Source organism: Aethalodelphis obliquidens, unplaced genomic scaffold, assembly GCF_003676395.1.
Source record: "Aethalodelphis obliquidens isolate GAN/ISIS:26980383/991018 unplaced genomic scaffold, ASM367639v1 scaffold91, whole genome shotgun sequence".
Lineage (NCBI taxonomy): Eukaryota > Metazoa > Chordata > Mammalia > Artiodactyla > Delphinidae > Aethalodelphis > Aethalodelphis obliquidens.
The window spans coordinates 4,120,384-4,138,796 of NW_020838035.1; the positions used below are offsets into that span (position 1 = coordinate 4,120,384).

Consider the following 18,413-nt stretch of genomic DNA (forward strand, 5'->3'; position numbering starts at 1 on the left):
CCCGGTCCGGGAAGATCCCACATGCCGCGGAGCGGCTGGGCCCGTGGGCCATGGCCGCTGGGCCTGCGCGTCCGGAACCTGTGCTCCGCAATGGGAAAGGCCACAGCGGTGGGAGGCCCGCGTACCGCAAAAAAAAAAAAAAAAAAGAGTTCAGGGAGCTGGTACAGATTATAGGGAGACTTTATCCCATAGTCAGTAGATACAGTTGTAAACTTAAAGTTAAGGATGCAATCATCTCAACTTGCTTCACCTCAGGCAGCACCATAGAGGTAGGAATCTAAGATCCATGGAAACGATGGGAGTGACAGCTTTTTAAAAATGGAAATGCTTTCCTCGTTTTTATTTCCGTCAACATAATTGCATCCTGAGCCTGTCCTAAGCATGTCTCTGCTAGGAGGAGGTGGAGGGAAGTTTACAGTCAGATTTCAGTGTTGAAAATAGGATTTACAGCAAGTGATACAGTCCTGACAGGCAGGCTTTGTTGAGAGGAAGGATTTACATATGCCCATTTGCATTCCTCTCTAATTCAGGTCTCTGACGCTTTTTTTTTTTTCTAGGAGCTATTGATTCTGATGGAGGACAGACTGTCAGTATCTCCGTCTCCTGGCTAGATCGCACACTTAGCCAGGAAGCAGTTTGTCTACTGGCCTGGAGTTCTCATTTCTTGGTTTCTTTGAAGACAAGGTTTTCTTCCATTTACTTTTTGAGAAAGGGATATAAGTAAAACAAAAAATGCCTTTACCATATTTAACACGAGTAGTGGATTTTTAATTTAAATGATTCATCTTAGAAGAAAGTCTGTAAACGCTTGACTTTTCACACCTAATGATCATTTTAAAGTGGTTCCTACATTTCTACCGGAGATATTCACAAGTGCCCACTACACGTCTGTGACTGTCCTGAATGTGTGTCAGTGAATAAAAGCATGGTTACTACCTTCCTATACCAGCGTAGTTTGAACTCATCTTCTCCACAACTCCCAAGATCCCTTATTCCTAGCAGAATTAGCTTTGTAAGCCAATTTGCCATTCTGCACACAAAATATCTTTCCTCGTGTGAAACAGAATTGATTCCTCCTTGAAGTTAAATAAGCAAATCTATATTTGAGGAGTGCCAGCTACGTTCAATCCCCCTCTCTCTCTTCTTCAATCCAATCCAGATTCATTTCCAAGTTACTGTCCTTTCTCATTTTATATCTGAGATTATATATATACATATGATTTTCAAGTCATTTCTTTACATAGTTGATTCTATTGAATGGAGTTCTGCATTTATATTTTTCACGTATATTTAGAATGTATGCTAGCATTAAGCATGCTTGGCATTCAGCACTGAGTTTAAAGTGAATCAGATATTCAATAAATATTGATGGACGTTCCATAGTTTTGGGGAAGTCTGGACGTCCAATTTGCAAGAAGGAAAGAGCCACTTTCCAGACACATTATTTTTTCCAATTTAAGGTCTTAACTGACATGATTAGTCTAGAATATAGTAATTAAGATTTGTTTGCTTTAGTTAATAGTCATGAAAGCACCAATGTTTCTCTTAGAAAATTAAGCAATTAAGATGACTATTGCTCATTACGGATGGCAATATAAATGCTTATTTCCAAGGGGGAAGAGTTCTAAATATTTCATCACAGTGCCTAATCATTTAATTGGGAACCTTGCCTACTGATAAATGACGCTTAAATCATGCAGATATAAACACACTGCATTGTTTGGAAAATTGCATCAATGTTGAATTGGAGCTTTTCTAAAAATTTATTTTATTTATTTTTTAATTTTGGCTGCATTGGGTCTTCGTTCCTGCGTGCAGGCTTTCTCTAGTTGCGGCGAGAGGGGTCTACTCTTCATTGCTGTGTGTGGGACTCTCATCGCGGTGGCTTCTCTTATTGTGGAGAATGGGCTCTAGGCGTGCGGGCTTCAATAGTTGCGTTGCATGGGCTCAGTAGTCATGGCACGAGGGCTCAGTTGTGGGTCATGGGCTTTAGAGCACAGGCTCAGTAGTTGTGGCGCACGGGCTTAGTTGCTCCGCAGCATGTGGGATCGTCCCGTACCAGGGCTCAAACTCATGTCCCTTGCACTGGCAGGCGGATTCTTAACCACTGCGCCACCAGGGAAGCCCTGAATTTCAGCTTTTAAATGGAAAGAAAGTATTCTAACTAAAGAAAATGACTACTCTCTAAATTCCTCAGGCATGTCTAAAAATACCGAGAAAATGAAAGAGCATGTTGTTATTAGGGATGAGTTAGGTCTGGCATAGACTCAGGAAAGGAAAAGAATACAATTTAAAAACAATCACAACTCCATTATTTGGAATTTATCCTAAAGAAATAATCAGATTTATGAAAAGACTTGTGTATAAGGATGTTTACTATAATTTTACTGATAGTAGTGAAAATCGGAAACAAGTGCAAATGCTCAACAAAATGAAATTAGCTGAATAAATTCTGTGGTACTAATCAGCCACTAACAGTCAGATTAAAATACGTATCACATTGGCAGTTTTTTAAAGTACAGCATTTTATTTTTAAAGCAGGATGCAAAATTATATATACAGTATGATCCTAAATTTGTAAACATTTCCTAAGATGTATATATCACATATCATATTTAAATAAACATTATAGGGACTTCGCTGGTGGTCCAGTGGTAAAGAATCTGCCTTGCAACGCAGGGGACGCAGGTTCGATCCCTGGTCAGGGAACTAAGATCCCACATGCCGCGGGTCAACTAAGCCCACGTGCCACAACTAGAGACGAGAAAATCCGCTGCCACAACTAAAGAGAAGCCTGCGCACCACAACAAGTGCCCATGCGCTGCAACGAAAGATCCCACATGCCTCATCAAAGATCCCACGTGCCACAACTAAGACCCGACACTGCCAAAAAAATAAAACTAATAAATAAGTAAATAAATCAATAAATATAAGCATTCTTGGCCAGCTCCGGTCTCCTATCTCAGGCTGGCACAGCTGCTTGCGCAAGAGGAAGACACACTAAAAAGGAAAAAAGAAAACAAGGTGCAATATGGAGTATTCTAGAGTACGTCCGAAAGAGAAAAGTCCTAAGGATAAACAGAAGCAGAGCATGGGAAGTGGGAATGATGTGTTGGACCGTGGAGGGAAAGCCTTGGAACGTTCCCTGAGAAGGTATGTGTGGAGTAAAGATCCAGAGGGAGGTCGTGAAAGACAGAGAAAAGAGAAACAGCAGAAAAGAGAAACTAGGAGCGGGGAACACACCTAGTGCCCAAGAGAAGTATGGCGCCTGAGAAGGATGGGAAGCCTTCTGTCGTTTAGAGCAAATGAGTAAAATTATCTGACACACATGTTCCCAGGATCACTGACCATACAGTGCCGCCAAGAGCAAGCTCCCACTGCACGTGCCAACCTGCCCCACTGGTCTTTCAGAGCTGCCCGACATTTGGTACATGCGCCAGCATTTTCCAAGTTACTCCCATTTCCCCAAATCCACTTTGTTCTTGACTGCACAGTACCTCTGGGCATCCTGGTTCCTCTGGTGCAAAAGTTGTGGTTTCCACTCTTTGATTAGCCAGTTCCGACTTGGGCACTGAAACCGCCAATTAGTGTTGTATTCTTTGTCATGACACGAATTGGTTTTTATTTTAGCATCTTTTTACTTCTCTGCCTCTCATCTCAGACGGTGAGTGTTTTGAGGACAAGAACTCTTCTCAGAAGAACTCATGGTCATCCACGAATTAAAAGGAAAAGTATTTGCAGAAGACCGCAGAAATCCCAAAACCAAATTTGGAAAATGGCAAATAGAGTGCTCAATAGGAAAAAGAACAGATCACTGGAAACAGACACCCAGAAAGGGGAGATGGTAGATGGAGGCCCCTTGTTAATTTCGCAAGTGGAACAGACATTTCTCTGTCACCATATTAGTTTATCCTCCTATTATCCCTCCACAGACCTGGTCCAAATTGCATGCACCAGGAGTCTTAAGGATGGGAAATTTGGTAGGAAAGAAGGTTGTGCGAGAACCTTAGGATGACTGGGTTTCTCAGAGATGTTTTTACTGGACAAATTTTTGAGGGCTTTGAGGGGCTTTTGATTTTGAATATATAAGGTTTGTCAACAGGAAGGTAGATCTTTCTCCTTATTACTTGGACCACTTCATGCCTTCTCCTTGGACAACAGTCTTAGCTCATGAGACCTCGAGACCTGAGGATGTAACTCCGAGGAGACAGGGTCCACTTTCCCTGTTCAAAGTCGCAATCCTAAAGAGGAAACTGTCTGTGAATTTTCATCCAGTTCAGCAGAAGTGGAGGCTCTGATGATGATACATGGCAGAAATGAGGACAGTGCATTGGGCTGAGGCTCCCTTATCCTTTGTCATTTTTAAAAAAATAATTTATATTTATATTTTTGGCTGCACTGGGTCCTCGTTGCTGCACACGGGCTTTCTCTAGTTGTGGCGAGTGGGGGCTACTCTTCGTTGCGGTGCACGGGCTTCTCATTGTGGTGGCTTCTCTTGCTGTGGAGCACAGGCTCTAGGCGTGCGGGCTTCAGTAGTTGTAGCATGTGGGCTCAGTAGCTGCGGCTCGTGGGCTCTAGAGCACAGGCTCAGTAGGAGTGGTGCATGGGCTTCATTGCTCCATGGCTTGTGGGATCTTCCCGGACCAGGGCTCGAACCCACATCCCCTGCCTTGGCAGGCAGATTCTGAACCACTGCACCACCAGGGAAGTCCCACCCTTTGTCATTTTTAACATGACATGGCAGACAGTTCAGGACACTGAAGAATCACAAAACATAAAGAAATATCAAGCTTGTTTACCATGTAATTCCTCCACAGAGGCTTCCATTTACGGATTATGGGGGCCCAGCTGATCTCTAAATTAAGAGGTGGTCCAACAAGATGATGGACAATTTGAGAAGGGTCTTAGTGTACACACTGATTTTTATTCTATTAAGAAAACACTGCACAGCATCACTGAATTAAAAGTAGTCATTTTTAAGGTGTTCATTATGAATACCAATTTGATTGGGTTTTTTTTCCCAGATATCAATTCATGGGGAGTGGAGTTAAATTTATACAGGGACTTGTACATTCTCACGAATTAAGTCTGCTTCAGAATCAGAATTTTTGAGATGCACTGAGGGGAAACAAATGGGGGGATTTACACTAGGTAGTACTCCTGATAAACTTTCACTTAAAAATGCCCATGTTATAATTCATCGTGCTCTCAAAGGTTTCCTTTTACTGACAAGTAGGTTCAGATTTTTTTTTAATGTATTTGGATTTAAATAAATTCACTCAGTAAGTTCGTACTCCATGGTATACACAAGAGTCCTCTGGCATTCATGAAAAATAAAAGTATTGCAGAACACATTTAAAAAAAAAGTGGGTATTGAAAATGAAACGAAAGTTATGGTTTACTCAGTGGTCTCCAAGTACTTCGTTTAATCAAATGTTTAATACTGGTAATCTCCCCTACTCTCTCATCCCACAAGACTGTTCATTTTGCTGGTTCTGGGCTCCACTTTTAATCAGTTCGGGCACTCAGTACATGCACTTAGGGAAATAATTTCCCTATTTCTATTTTCTCCTACTGCAGCAAAAGAGGAAATGTTTCCATTTCTAGAAGTTATTTGAGATGACTTCCAGTGAAGTGGATTGTGTAGATGTATGGAAAGTAGCATGAGTGTATTTTCCAGGGCAAGATCGTTCTCAATAAACACTCACATTTCCCCCTTGTTTTACAATTTTCAAAACCATTTCACATACATTATCTCATGATGAGATTCAATCCAAGGAGAAAATTAACTGGAAATACAGTTATTTCTATGATTTGAGCAACTCTGTTATTTTTGTGCATCTCTCTGTACCAGTGAACACACAGGGTAGAAATATAAGTAAACAATTTACAAATATTTTAAAATGCCATTTACAAAAGAAACAAAAAAAGACACTTTGAGTGAATGTCCATATTTCCATGTTACGAAGCACAATTTTCATATTATTTTTGGTATTCAAGATACATAAACTGTCTCTATCTTGATGTATAGAGATTATATATATAGTTATACATAGAAATTATACATGTAAATATATTCTAATTTAATTTTTAAAATAAGGAGCAAAATTCTTGAAACGAATCTGAAGAATAATGAAGGGACAGACTTGTGACTAGATATATACATATATACATGTATATATAATGTTTTATTGGAGAAAAATTAGAAAAAATTCTGATTAAACAATTTTCCAAAAAACTCAGCCAATATTCCACATTAGAGATAAGAACTGTAAATCTTACTTGAAGTTTTAGTTTCCCAGTCACTAAACAGTATGTTTGATTGTATCTGTGTTTATAATCAGATATAGTACTCTCTTATATGGCAGAAATGAACAGAACATTGTAAATCAACTCTACTCCAATAAAATAAATTTTTTTAAAAAGCACAAGGTGATACCATCACACATGTGAATTTAAGATACGGGTTATTTAATTAACCCATACCTATCCTGGGGAAGTAAGCTATGCTGCTGCTTTGCTACTGTAAACCTCCTTGGGATTATGTATTTCCCCATTTGTGCTATTTTCCTTTGGGTTACATTTCTAAAATTATGTCTACAGAGACAAATTTAAGACTTTTTAAAGGCGTTTTATTATATAATTCCAAATGGCCTCCCAGAAAGGTTACATAAAATTATTCAAAGTGTCCAAGAGTACTACTCTTTACCACATAACACCACCCACATTTTCTATTGTTTCTTGTGATATGTTAATCTCGTCGTGGAAAATTTACAGTGTTTAACTCTAAGCATTGCTTATTAGTGAATTTAAATATAAGACATGAAACACCACAAAACTCCAAGAAGAGAACATAGCCAAAACATTCTCTGACATAAATTGTACCAATGTTTTCTTAGGTCAGTCTCCTAAGGCAATAGAAATAAAAGCAAAAATAAACAAATGGGACCGTATCAAATTTACAAGCTTTTGTATAGCCAAGGAAACCATAAACAAAAGACAACCTATGGACTGGGAGCAAATATTCGCAAACAATGCAACCGACAAGGGCTTAATCTGCAAAATACACGAACAGTTCACCCAACTCAACAACAAAAAAACAAGCAATCCAATCAGAAAATGAGGAGACCTGAATAAATATTTCTCCACAGATGAAATACAGAGGCCCAACAGGCACATGAAAAGATGCTCAACATTGCCAATTACTGGAGAAATGCACATCAAAACCACAGTGAGGTATCACCCCACACCAGTCAGGATGGCCATCAACAGAAAGTCTACAAATAACGAATGCTGAAGAAGGTCTGGAGAAAAGGGAGCCCTCCTACACTGCTGGCAGGTATGTAAACTGGTGCAGCCACTATGGAGAACAGTATGGAGGTTCCTTAAAACTACCAAAGATAGAGCTACTATATGATCCAGCAATCCCACTCCTGGTTATATATCCAGAAAAGATGAAAACTCTAATTAGAAAAGATACATGCACCCCAAAGTTCATTGCAGCACTATTTACAATAGCCAAGACATGGAAGCAACCTAAATGTCTATTGACAGATGAACAGATAAAGAAGATGCAGTGGGGGGCTTCCCTGGTGGCGCAGTGGTTGAGAGTCCTCCTGCCGATGCAGGGGACGCGGGTTCGTGCCCCGGTCCGCGAGGATCCTGCATGCTGCGGAACGGCTGGGCCCGTGGGCCATGGCCGCTGAGCCTGCGCGTCCGGAGCCTGTGCTCCGCAACGGGAGAGGCCACAGCAGTGAGAGGCCCGTGTACCGCAAAAAAAAAAAAGAAGATGCAGTGTGTGTATATATACACACACACACACACACACACACACACACACACACAATGGAATAGTACTCACCCCTTAAAAAGAATGAAACAATGCCATTTGCAGCAACGCAGATGGACCTAGAGATTATCATAGTAAGTGAAGTATGTTAGACAAAGATAAATACCGTATGATATCGCTTATATGTGGAATCTAAATATGGCACAAATGAGCTTATCTACAGAAACAGACTCACAGACATAAAGAACAGACTTGTGGTTGCCAGTGTGGGGGGTGTGGGCGACGGATAAATTAGGAGTTTGGGATGAGCAAATGCAAACTATCATATATAGAAGGGATAAACAACAAGGTCCTACTGTATGGCACAGGGAACTATATTGAATATCCCATGATAAACCATAATGGAAAAGAATATGAAAAAGAACATATATATATGTATGTGTATATAGATATAACTGAGTCACCTTTCTGTACAGCAGAAATTAACAGAACATTGTAAATCAACTCTACTCCAATAAAGTAAATTTTTAAAAAAGCACCAGGTGATACCATCACACTCATGTGAATTTCAAAGTTTACATAGACTCACAATAGTGAGTGCTGCTAGGATATGAAATGGTGGTACCCAATGGAACTTTCTGGTGATGATAAAAGCTTCTAATCTGTGCTGCCCAATATGGGGGCCACATGCAGCCACTGAGCACTTGAAATTTGGTTACTGGGACTGAGGAACTAAATTTTAAATTTTATTTCATAGTCATTAAATTTAAATGACCACATGTGGCTGGTGGCTACCATACTGGATAGCACAGATATAGAACATTAGGGGAATGTTGGGGGGAAGGGTGTAAATTAATACCAGCTCTTTGAAACATGTACATACAGTCGAACATACATATCCCTTAAGAGCCATCAATTTCACTTCTAGGGATATATGCAAAATTGTGCTTGCCAGCGTTATTTATAAGAGCCGCAAATGGGAAACACATCGAATGGTGTCAAAGGTAGATTCGATTAATAAATGATAGTATTTTTTGTATCATGGAACACCACATATCACTGAAGATAAACTAACCACCACTAAGCACAACAGCACTGGTGGATCTCACAAATGTAATGTGAAGCATTAGAAGTCAGATGCAGCAGAGTATTCTATGATTCTAGTTTTATAAATATTAAAAGGAGCCTAAAATAATCTGTGGCATGAAAAGTCATGATTGGGAGAAGTGGGCAGGGGATGAGTTGTTGGGAGAATCTTCTTGCAATGGTCAACTTTTTGCCCAAGGAGATGCATACACAAATTATTCACTTGTGATAACTCAAGCTTCATTTGAATGATCTGTGCACTTTTCAGTTATATACGCTCTATTTTCATATAGACGGTGAACACAAAGCAGAAAATGACATATCAGCAACACACTAATGACATATAAGATTATACCATGGTGTCAGAAGATGTGAACATCAACATGTAAAGTTGTAAAAAAAAAAAAAAAAAGTAGGGACCCCTTCCCTAATTTGTCTTAGGTACACACAAAAGTGGTATAATAGATCTTTAGAGTGCTGTTTGACTAAGTGTAACATAAAAATCGTTAAGTGGTAAGAAAACATTATGTTATTGGTTTGACTGGCAATGTTCTCTTTCAGAGAACCAGATAAAAGTGGCGTGTCATATGACCAAGCTTCTTTGGGTTCAAGGAAATGTAGTATCTAATTTTTGAGGTTTCCTAAAGCAACATAAGACACCTCCACAGAGTGGGCACCATACTACAGGATGGGTCATAAACCCATCGTAAATCAAATGCTACTCCCATCGAGGGGAGATCAGAAGTGAAGGAGATGGGAAGCAGAAGAGGTGACCAAGGAGGCCCGCAGTAAGCAGCGGTTCCCAAGGGGAATTTGATGGGTGTGTAAATAGGAATAAGAAGGGAACTTCCCTCGTTCATTCCATCAAAACTCCAGGGAAGTTTCTCTGTCTCGTTTTGTCACTCCTAATGAATCATGGCAACTAAATTAACTATTTTGCCCAAGGGGTGTCTTTGCCTATGGGTGGGTAAAGACAAAGACAGATATTTAGCAAAAACAAAAGAAAATTGTTATTGAAAACTAGACTTACATGTACCTTGGTAATTCATTCAGAATAGCCCTTTTAGGTTGTCACATATCTGAAAATACTACAATGATTTACTGAAAACATTCACCCCTGTGTCAAGTGCAATCCGAACTCCAAGTTTATATTTTAAATGTTGGTAGGTTTGGATTGTAGAAACCAGGAATGCCCATAGACTGTTTCACCTGAATTCACGATGCTTTGTTTTATTTATCCTCAAGTCAACTGGACTATCTTTGACAAGCTCGGCATCATGGAATACATTGTGTAAAGACCTCTCGAATCTTGAGTCGGTGTCTTTTACGATAATTACAATGTCCGAGGAGTTTTCAGAACCGGAAGGCATTCGGTGATATTTTAGCCTTGTTATTTCCATTCTTCTTCTGACAAGAACTTCACCGTATGAAAAGCACCATTGTTTTTGAATTCCATCATGATCAGCAATGAAAATGAAATCCAAAGAACGCGTAAACTTTATCATGCTTTTTTCTCCCCTGACCTTTCCCAACTTCTGCTCAATTTGATGTAAACAAAGGCGGGCATTCATGATCATATATTATCAGAAATTTTATTCTGTGAACAGCAAAAGCAAACATACCCTTCTAGACATTTGCACTGGAACACTGGCAGGGGTCTCTCAGGATGAATTTCCCCATTTATACTTCCAATTAGATGCGTGATTTTGTTCACGTCTTTATCCCCAACTCCACCCCGGTGCGGCCCAGTGTCCACAGAAAAGCTGATGGCATCTTGGAGTGTCTGACTGAACCAGAGGCAATCCCTGTAATCTTGCTATCGTTCACCTCAGGAGTTGGGTGTGTTATGTGATTCTTGCTAATCAGATGAGGGACGTCTTCTGCAAGGGTCACAGGAGAGTGTCCTCCTAACTAGCAGAGACGCACAGAAGAGATGGTCTCTTTGCTGCTACATCACATCTCTCTGTCCTGAAGCCAAGCCTGTAACTCCGAAGCTGAAGACAACCAACTCTCAAGATTGCAGAGCAGGAAGGCAGAAAACACCTGGATTCCCGATGACCTCACTGAGTGGGTTGATTCTCTCACCTGAAGTCCACCTTACCCCTGGGCTTCCTGAGAACTAAAATCTGGACCTACCTGACCAGCTTATCAGACCCAGTGTCTGGCAGGTGGATGGAAACAAAATGAGGGCAGTTTATCATAGCTGACCAAATACAGTACCTATTCCTCACTATGCTGAAATTGTTTGAAATGAAACATTTATTTCCTAATACACTTGACCTGTTTATCTCTTAAAATACTTTTAAATAATGGGAAGGGAATTCAAGCAAGTAACAGATATTGTATGCTAAGTCCACAGATGCCCACGAAGCCCACCGATGCCCATTTGATTAGCTCTATGACCTTAAAGGATGAGATTCCTTCCACTTTGAGGAGAAGCAAACCAGGCTGGCTAAACCAAAAGAAGATGTGCCCAGCTGAGAAGCAAGGCAGAACCAATTTTTAGAAAAGCAAATGCTTCTCTAAGAGGTACTGGTTTGTATCTGACAGAATATCTATGAAACTTTTTCGTTCAGTCTTGGCCGAACCCTTTAAACAAATTAATTTGACCAAAGAAGCAGCTTTTTTTCCCCTAAATGAAGAATGTGTCCCTGAAGATGAACAAGACAGGAAATGAGGAGCTAAAACTGTTTCTAAAGGAGAGTTCATTCATTTCACATAATTCTGGGGTAACTGTCGTATCCAGGGTACTGTGTGAGGTCCCAGGAAATCACAGATGACAAGTCCCAGATTCTGCCATCGATGGACACAGCAGGGGTTCCTGTGCAGAGAACAGAGAGCTCGTGCACACGCGAACATTTATTTGTGCACACGCAGGCTGATTATGTGGGGCCACAGAGGTATCCTGCATCGTGAAAACCAGATGACAGGCCAAGGTCAAGTCGGCAGAGTTTGGCAAGTCCAGAACTAGCCTGTTTTGACTTCCTCAGCTGACCGGTGTATCCACAGCCTCTCTGTCTGCTATGGACTCAATGTTTGAGCCTCCACATTAAGTCACTAACCTCCCAATGTGAACATGTTAAAATCAAGGACACCTGCCAAACAACCGAATAGGCAAAAATACGGTTCAAGGCCTAGAGAAGATGGAGAGATGATTTCTAGCTGGGGTGATTGGGGAGGTTGATTTGAGAGCAGCGTGGGCTGGGTTTCTTCCCACCAGGAGGAACATATAAAGCAAACAGGGTTGTAGAAGTTGGACCTCTTCCATCAGGCGGGTCCTTCCAAAAGTGTGTTCCACTTAATAGAGACCTTAGAATCCTTGCATGTTCAAAGCGTCTTGCATTGACAGCGCTCAGTACGATGTACCCTTCTTTGAATGATCGAAGGCACACCAGTTCATTCAAGGTTCTGAGAAGTCCTGCAGATGGTGATCTAGAATTTCCCAACAGAATTTCTCAAATGCATAACGAGTCATGAAAACGAGTCTTGGGAACGATCTTGTCATTATGATGAACCTGGCAATGACTGTGGGCAGGAACCTGATAATCTGGGAGAGCTGAAACTGTGGGGAGCTAGACTCAGGGAATTAGGTGCCAGGGGGATAACTCAAGATTGGCCAAAAGAAAACACCCAAAAAACAAACAAAAACTAAACAGTGCTCAGTTTGCTGCTGCTTTTCTCACTGTAACTTAGTAGATAACAATCCCAGAGGTTCAACAGACTTTGCATAAGTGTGAAATTGCCAGAAGTAGAAACACAGTACAGACCAAATTAAAAGAATTTCTATTTCATTTAGATGTGGCTGGTCTAATGACAAGACCCACTTAAAAAAAATCATATTTACTTAAAATCTGTCCGACAGTATTTAAAGATAAAGACACACATTAGCAACAGTTTCTAGAGCTGGCCGAGAGCCTAGCCCGCTAAAGCATGACCACACACTCCACAAATTTCTACGCCAACAGGAGTTGCCACCCTAGTCTCAAAATTCTATGGAGATGGTGTCCTTTGTTGGGTTTCAGCTCTGCTTTGGTCTCGCATAAATCTTTGACTTGGGGAAGATTACTGATCTCACAACCAAAGCCAATAAGAGTGAACAAAATTGAGGTGGGCTTATTAAACCAGGAATAAAAGAAGGATCCTCACAATAGATATGATTATTGGAAATTCTGCACAATAAATGAAACACAGAGTGGAAGGAAGAGGCACAAATATTGGAAATGACAAGGCAAAGTTGGATTTATTTACAGATGCTATGACAGTCTGCCTCGCCAAAGCATACGGGTCCGCTCTTAGAAGGTTAGGCACATTGATGAGTCCCGAACTATTTTAATCTGTTTCCTCTGGCAAACGTAAGTAAAGAATACTGAAGCTCCTGAGGCAACAGGACACAGAACGTAAACCCAGAGATGCACTCCGTGGGAGATCGTTTCCACCAGCCCCAACTCATGTTCATTGTATCAGGAACCACCCTTCACCTGCGGCCCCTCCTCGGTCAGCAGGACAGGTGAAGGAATTTGTCCTTTTTTCTAACAGCCTTGGAAAACCACGGAGGGTTGAAGCAGGTACGGACATGATCTAATTGCTGCTTCAGACAATGCTCCGACTATAGAGAGAAGGTTGGCTTATGGGGAAAAGGCCAAGAGCAGAGAGGCCAGCCAGGAGGAGGTGTTTGCTCCAAAGGAGTAGAAAAAAATTATTATTATTATTATTATTAAAGGAAAACTGTTTCTCTATTCACAGCACTTCCGACACCCAACGTGTGGGTCTTGCACACCGAGCAGGTCTCCAGTTCTCCTGGGACACCAGCTGGGTGCCGTCCACTTCAATTCAACTCTGATAGGAGCCCGGGAGCGCGCAGACCTCACGGGGTAAAGACTCGGTGCCCCAGGACGGCTCCCACGTCAACCCCAAGCGCAGGGACTGGGTCCCCAGGCCGCCCACACTTGTGTCCGACAAGGCTACACACGGAGGGTCCCCGTGACGCCCTCCTCAGAGAACGCAGGCAACACGTGGCTGACTCACCCGTTTATCAGAAAGGGACGAACAGCCAGAGAGAGCGGTGGAGGGCGAGGCCCGGGGGCGCCCCGAGCGCCGGAGCTCCTGTCTCCGTGGAGCTTGGGGGGCGTCACTCTGCCAACGTGCGGACGGGTTCCCCAACCCGGAAGCGCTCGGAACCCCTCAACGTAGAGGCCTTACGGGGCTGCAGCCAGGAACAACTGTCGAAAGCCTCGTGCAACGTGAGCCGCTCGAGCCCCGCCCCCTCTGCGCTCCGTGGCGCCTGGGGGCGGGGCTGAACGGGCCCACCCTCGCGTCACGTGGTTGGTTCCTCCGGGCAACCGCCCCGCACCTCGCAGGGCTACGCCTCAGCGCAGACTCGGCGCGGCGCGGCTCGTCCCGAGGGTCGCAGGATGCTCCTCTGGCCTGCGTCACTCAGGAAGCTCCTAGGGTTTCGGGAGCTCTGCGCCAGGAGCCAGGAGGTCACCGTGCATTCGGATGCGCCCTAAATCCAATAATAAGGGTCCTTATGATAAGAAAAGAAGACACAGAAGAGGAGCCCCATGAAGACGGAGGCAGAGACGGGAGGGATGCGGCCACGAGCCCAGGGACGCCTGGAGCCCCCAGAAGCTGGAAGAGGCAGGAGGGACCCTCCCTTGGAACCTCTGCAGGGAGCGCGGCCCTGCCCACACCTGGATCTCAGAGGTGTGGTCTCCAGGACTAGGGGAGGATAAATGTTTGTAGTTTAGAGCCACCTGGTTTTTGGTAATTTTTTGCGGCAACCCTAGGAAATTAGTACAGCCCTGTAGTATATACGGAATGTCTTTTACTCCATACCTTACCTCTTTCAGGGGTACTTACTTTTTAACTTTTAGTTCCAATTATTTTATAAAAGACTCGGTAATCAAGTGAAGGGTGGAAATTCAGATAGCACCATGCAGTAGGGAGATTTTTGTTTGGAAGAGCGAGCCTTTGTCAGCACACCGGAAATGCCGCTACTTAGGAGAGGAGCGAGGTCCTCCTGACACCTCCGCCTGACCCCTTGGTTCACAAGCACAGGTTACAGGTGAGCTGCATGTACAGCTACAAGAACCACCTGTGGGTGATGAAACTTGCCAGATGCCTGGGATGTCCACGTAGCTAGTCCTCTAATGCATGCCTCTCGTGTCTGTATTCCTAGTTCATTTTCAAACAAGGTAAGAGGGATTTTTAAATTAATTTTAATAAAGGGAGAAATAACCTCTACTACGCAATTCTAAGAAGACATAGCGGGTGTGATGGGAACACCAGCAGCGGTGCCTACACCGATGTCATTCTTTTCTTCACTTCACGGTTATCAAAGCCAGAGTGAAAATATTGTAAAATGCCGAGACGTGGATAATTAAACAATACAGATTTTGAGAAGAAGAACACCTTGATGGAATGAATCATTATGAATCAGCAGACTGAAGTATAGAATTATTTGAACTATTGAATGTAACGATTTAGTTAAAATGGGAGAAATATATTGTAGGAAGTGGTTCTCAAGATGGGGTGCCTGGACCGGAAGCCTATCAGCTGCACCTGGGAACTTGTTAGAAATGCAAATTCTTGGGTGTCACCCCAGACTTGCTGACTCAGACCCTCAGGGGAGCCCAGCCTGCTCTTTTCTAACAAGCCTTCCTGGGGGGTCCATGCCACCCTCTGCTAATATGTGGCTAGAACGGAGTCATTTACCCTTCTATCTCTGCAAGCAGTGCTCCAGAGAATACGACCATGGTAGAAAAACAACAGGACATTGCCCCTTAAGAGAATCAAACATAGAACCTTCAAACGGTTTATTAAAGAGACCGGCAATTTGGAAATCTGCCTTTTGTTCTGAATCCTTAGTCACACAGATGAAGCATGTACTTGAAAGGCTGGCAGAGCAATCTGGCCGCTGATAATTTAATTGGGCTGCTACCTGGTAGAGAGCAGTTTGCTGCATGAGGGTCCCCAGGGTGATGGCTGCCTGAAGGGTGGGCGGGGGGAGGGAACCGGGAATCAGCAGTGATGGTCTCCCAGCCAGAAGCACATGGGAGCAGAGTTGCCTCTATTAGGCTGCTTATCCCCTGACCTCCAGGAAAAGTCATTAGTGGCCCCAGAGGAGCAGACCAGCTTGTTTCCAGAGCCACATCCTGGGAGCTGCGCCTCCCCAGCAAATATCTGGATGACTAGAGGGGGATAGACAATTCCAGAGAGACGATGAAAAGCGTATTACCCGTTCTCTCCACAGGAAAGAGTGATATCTATCAGTGGGTTCCATGTCCCAGTTTCACAATCTTATTTAGGTTTCAAAAGTGCTTCGCAGACCCAGCTGTGTGGGTTACATAAAACCTGCTGGGCTTCTTACCGGTGACAGGCATAGCACATGTCAAAAAGCATGCACGTGAAATTAAATTATCTCTTTGATAATGACAGGATTGCAAGCAGAGAATGAAACTTGTTTTCTCATTCGGTTATGCCAGAAAGGCTCCATTCCACTGAGCTGTCTCTCCCCCTTTCTCATGTGGAAATCATACGGAATATTTGCATGTGTGTGTCTGTAGGGAGTGCTTTGAACGGTCATATAACAGCAAGCAAATGGAAGTTACATTGACTTCTCCGAGTGTGAGAGAGAACTGAAGATAGGCAAGAAGCTGCTGGGTCAATTCCAGGTAACTGAAATTCAAAAGTGAATTCTTTCCTTTGACTTAATTATGATACAGGACAAAGTGAGGAGAAGCTTGGAAATCTTGAATATTGACATTCAGTTTAAAAACTAATGAAATTATGTGTTTCAGAAATCTATAAACAACGTAGATATAGCATCTCTCTTTCTCTGTCTCTCTCTCACACACACACACCTTACGTCTTTAATTTATATACATACAGATGACCGATACTATGGCTCTGAGTATGGTATTTATAATGTAATACATGTGATTTTGACTATTCTCGACATTCTTTTTCAGAAAAGGGACATAAATTGGAAATAAATTACATTTATACATCCATATACACTCTTCAAATATGCAATCAAAATGAGACTATTTCCTGTGAGACTAAAAATAATAAAACTGTATGTAATTCGAGAGGTGGGGAAGAATCTTAAAATGAACATTAAAACATAATAAAAATACAGATAGAGTCTATCCCAGAACGCCCGCATTGCTCTCCCAGAATACGGTTTCAAAGAACGATGAGAGAAGATGCTTTAGAGAGAGAGTATAATGATTTTAGAAACGAAAGCAATTCCCAGGATAGGTCTTTCAGGGGAAGGAGCTGGAATTGTACCTTAAGCAAAGTTTCACTGTCCTGTTGGTCTCTGGGGCATCCCTGGGGTGGACTAGACCTGCCCTACCTGGTTAGAAGGAGCTCATACAGAATCAGTCTAAGACCTACGTCAACTGATGGAGGAAACGCAAAACATGTACACAGTGGGATCTTTGTACTTTCTCCATAGATTAGGTGTCACTTCTTGTAGTTGATGGCTCTTTCTACCTTTTGAATTCTGGGTGCATTTTTTAAGCACCAAGAGAATTTTTAATCTATTCTTAGAATTCAATGGCCACAACAAAAACCGTATATCAAAACACCACAGCTACCATCATACTCAGCAATGAAAAAGTGAAAGCTTTTCCTCTAAGATGCAGTACAAAGCAAGGAGGGCAACTCTCACCACTTCTCTTCAACAGAGCACTGGAAATCCAAGCCAGAGCCATGATGCAAGGAAAAGAAATAAAGGGCATCCAAATTGGAAAGGAAGAAATAAAATTATCACTTATTGCAGATGACGTGGTCGTATAAGTAGAAAACCCTAAAGACTCAACCAAAAAACTCTAAAAACTAATAAACAAATTCAGTCAATTTGCAGGATACAAAATCAACACACAGAAATCAGTGGCATTTCTATATGCAAATAATAAACTACACAAAAAGAGAATTAAAAATAGCCACAAAAACAATAAAATACTTAGGAACAAATGAACCAAAGAGATGAAAGATTTGTACACTGGAAATTATAAAATAATTATTGAAGGAAATGAAAGAAGATACAGATAAATGGAAGGATATTTACGTTCATGAGTTGGAAGACAGAATATTGTTAAAATGTCCATACCACCCATTGTGATCTACTGATTCAACGCCATCTCTATCAAAATCCCAGTGGCATTCTTTGTAGAAATCGAAAAAAAACCCCAACACTCCTAAAATTCATATGGAACCACAAAGACCCTGAGTGACCAGAGCAATCTTTCTCTAAGGAAACTGTGAAGAGAGAGTATATACAAATTAGGAGGCCAGTGATGAGAAGCCTCCCCCCATCATTCTGGATACACTCTGAAAATTGGTACAACTGACATTCTCCCAACAAGCCTCTTCATGGAATATGCTTCACGTTCTGATAGCCTGAAATGATCTTTTAAAAGCCAGGATTTCACACTTGATGTAGCTATGTTATTTTGGGTAACATCTAACAGTAAATATTCATGACCAATAGAAATGATTTCCTTAAAGGAGAAAAGAAATAAATGGAAGA

General features: G+C 42.1%; 1 long non-coding RNA gene across 1 annotated transcript in view; it reads right to left on the reverse strand.

Moving 5' to 3' along the window:
• LOC113614177 (uncharacterized) overlaps window positions 1–14,298 on the reverse strand; it is a 240,287-nt gene extending 225,989 nt beyond the window's left edge. The window contains exon 1 of the long non-coding RNA XR_003430493.1: window positions 13,901–14,298. This is a non-coding gene — a long non-coding RNA (uncharacterized LOC113614177). The remainder of the gene's footprint in view (window positions 1–13,900) is intronic.
• Between the last annotated feature and the right edge of the window lie 4,115 nt (window positions 14,299–18,413).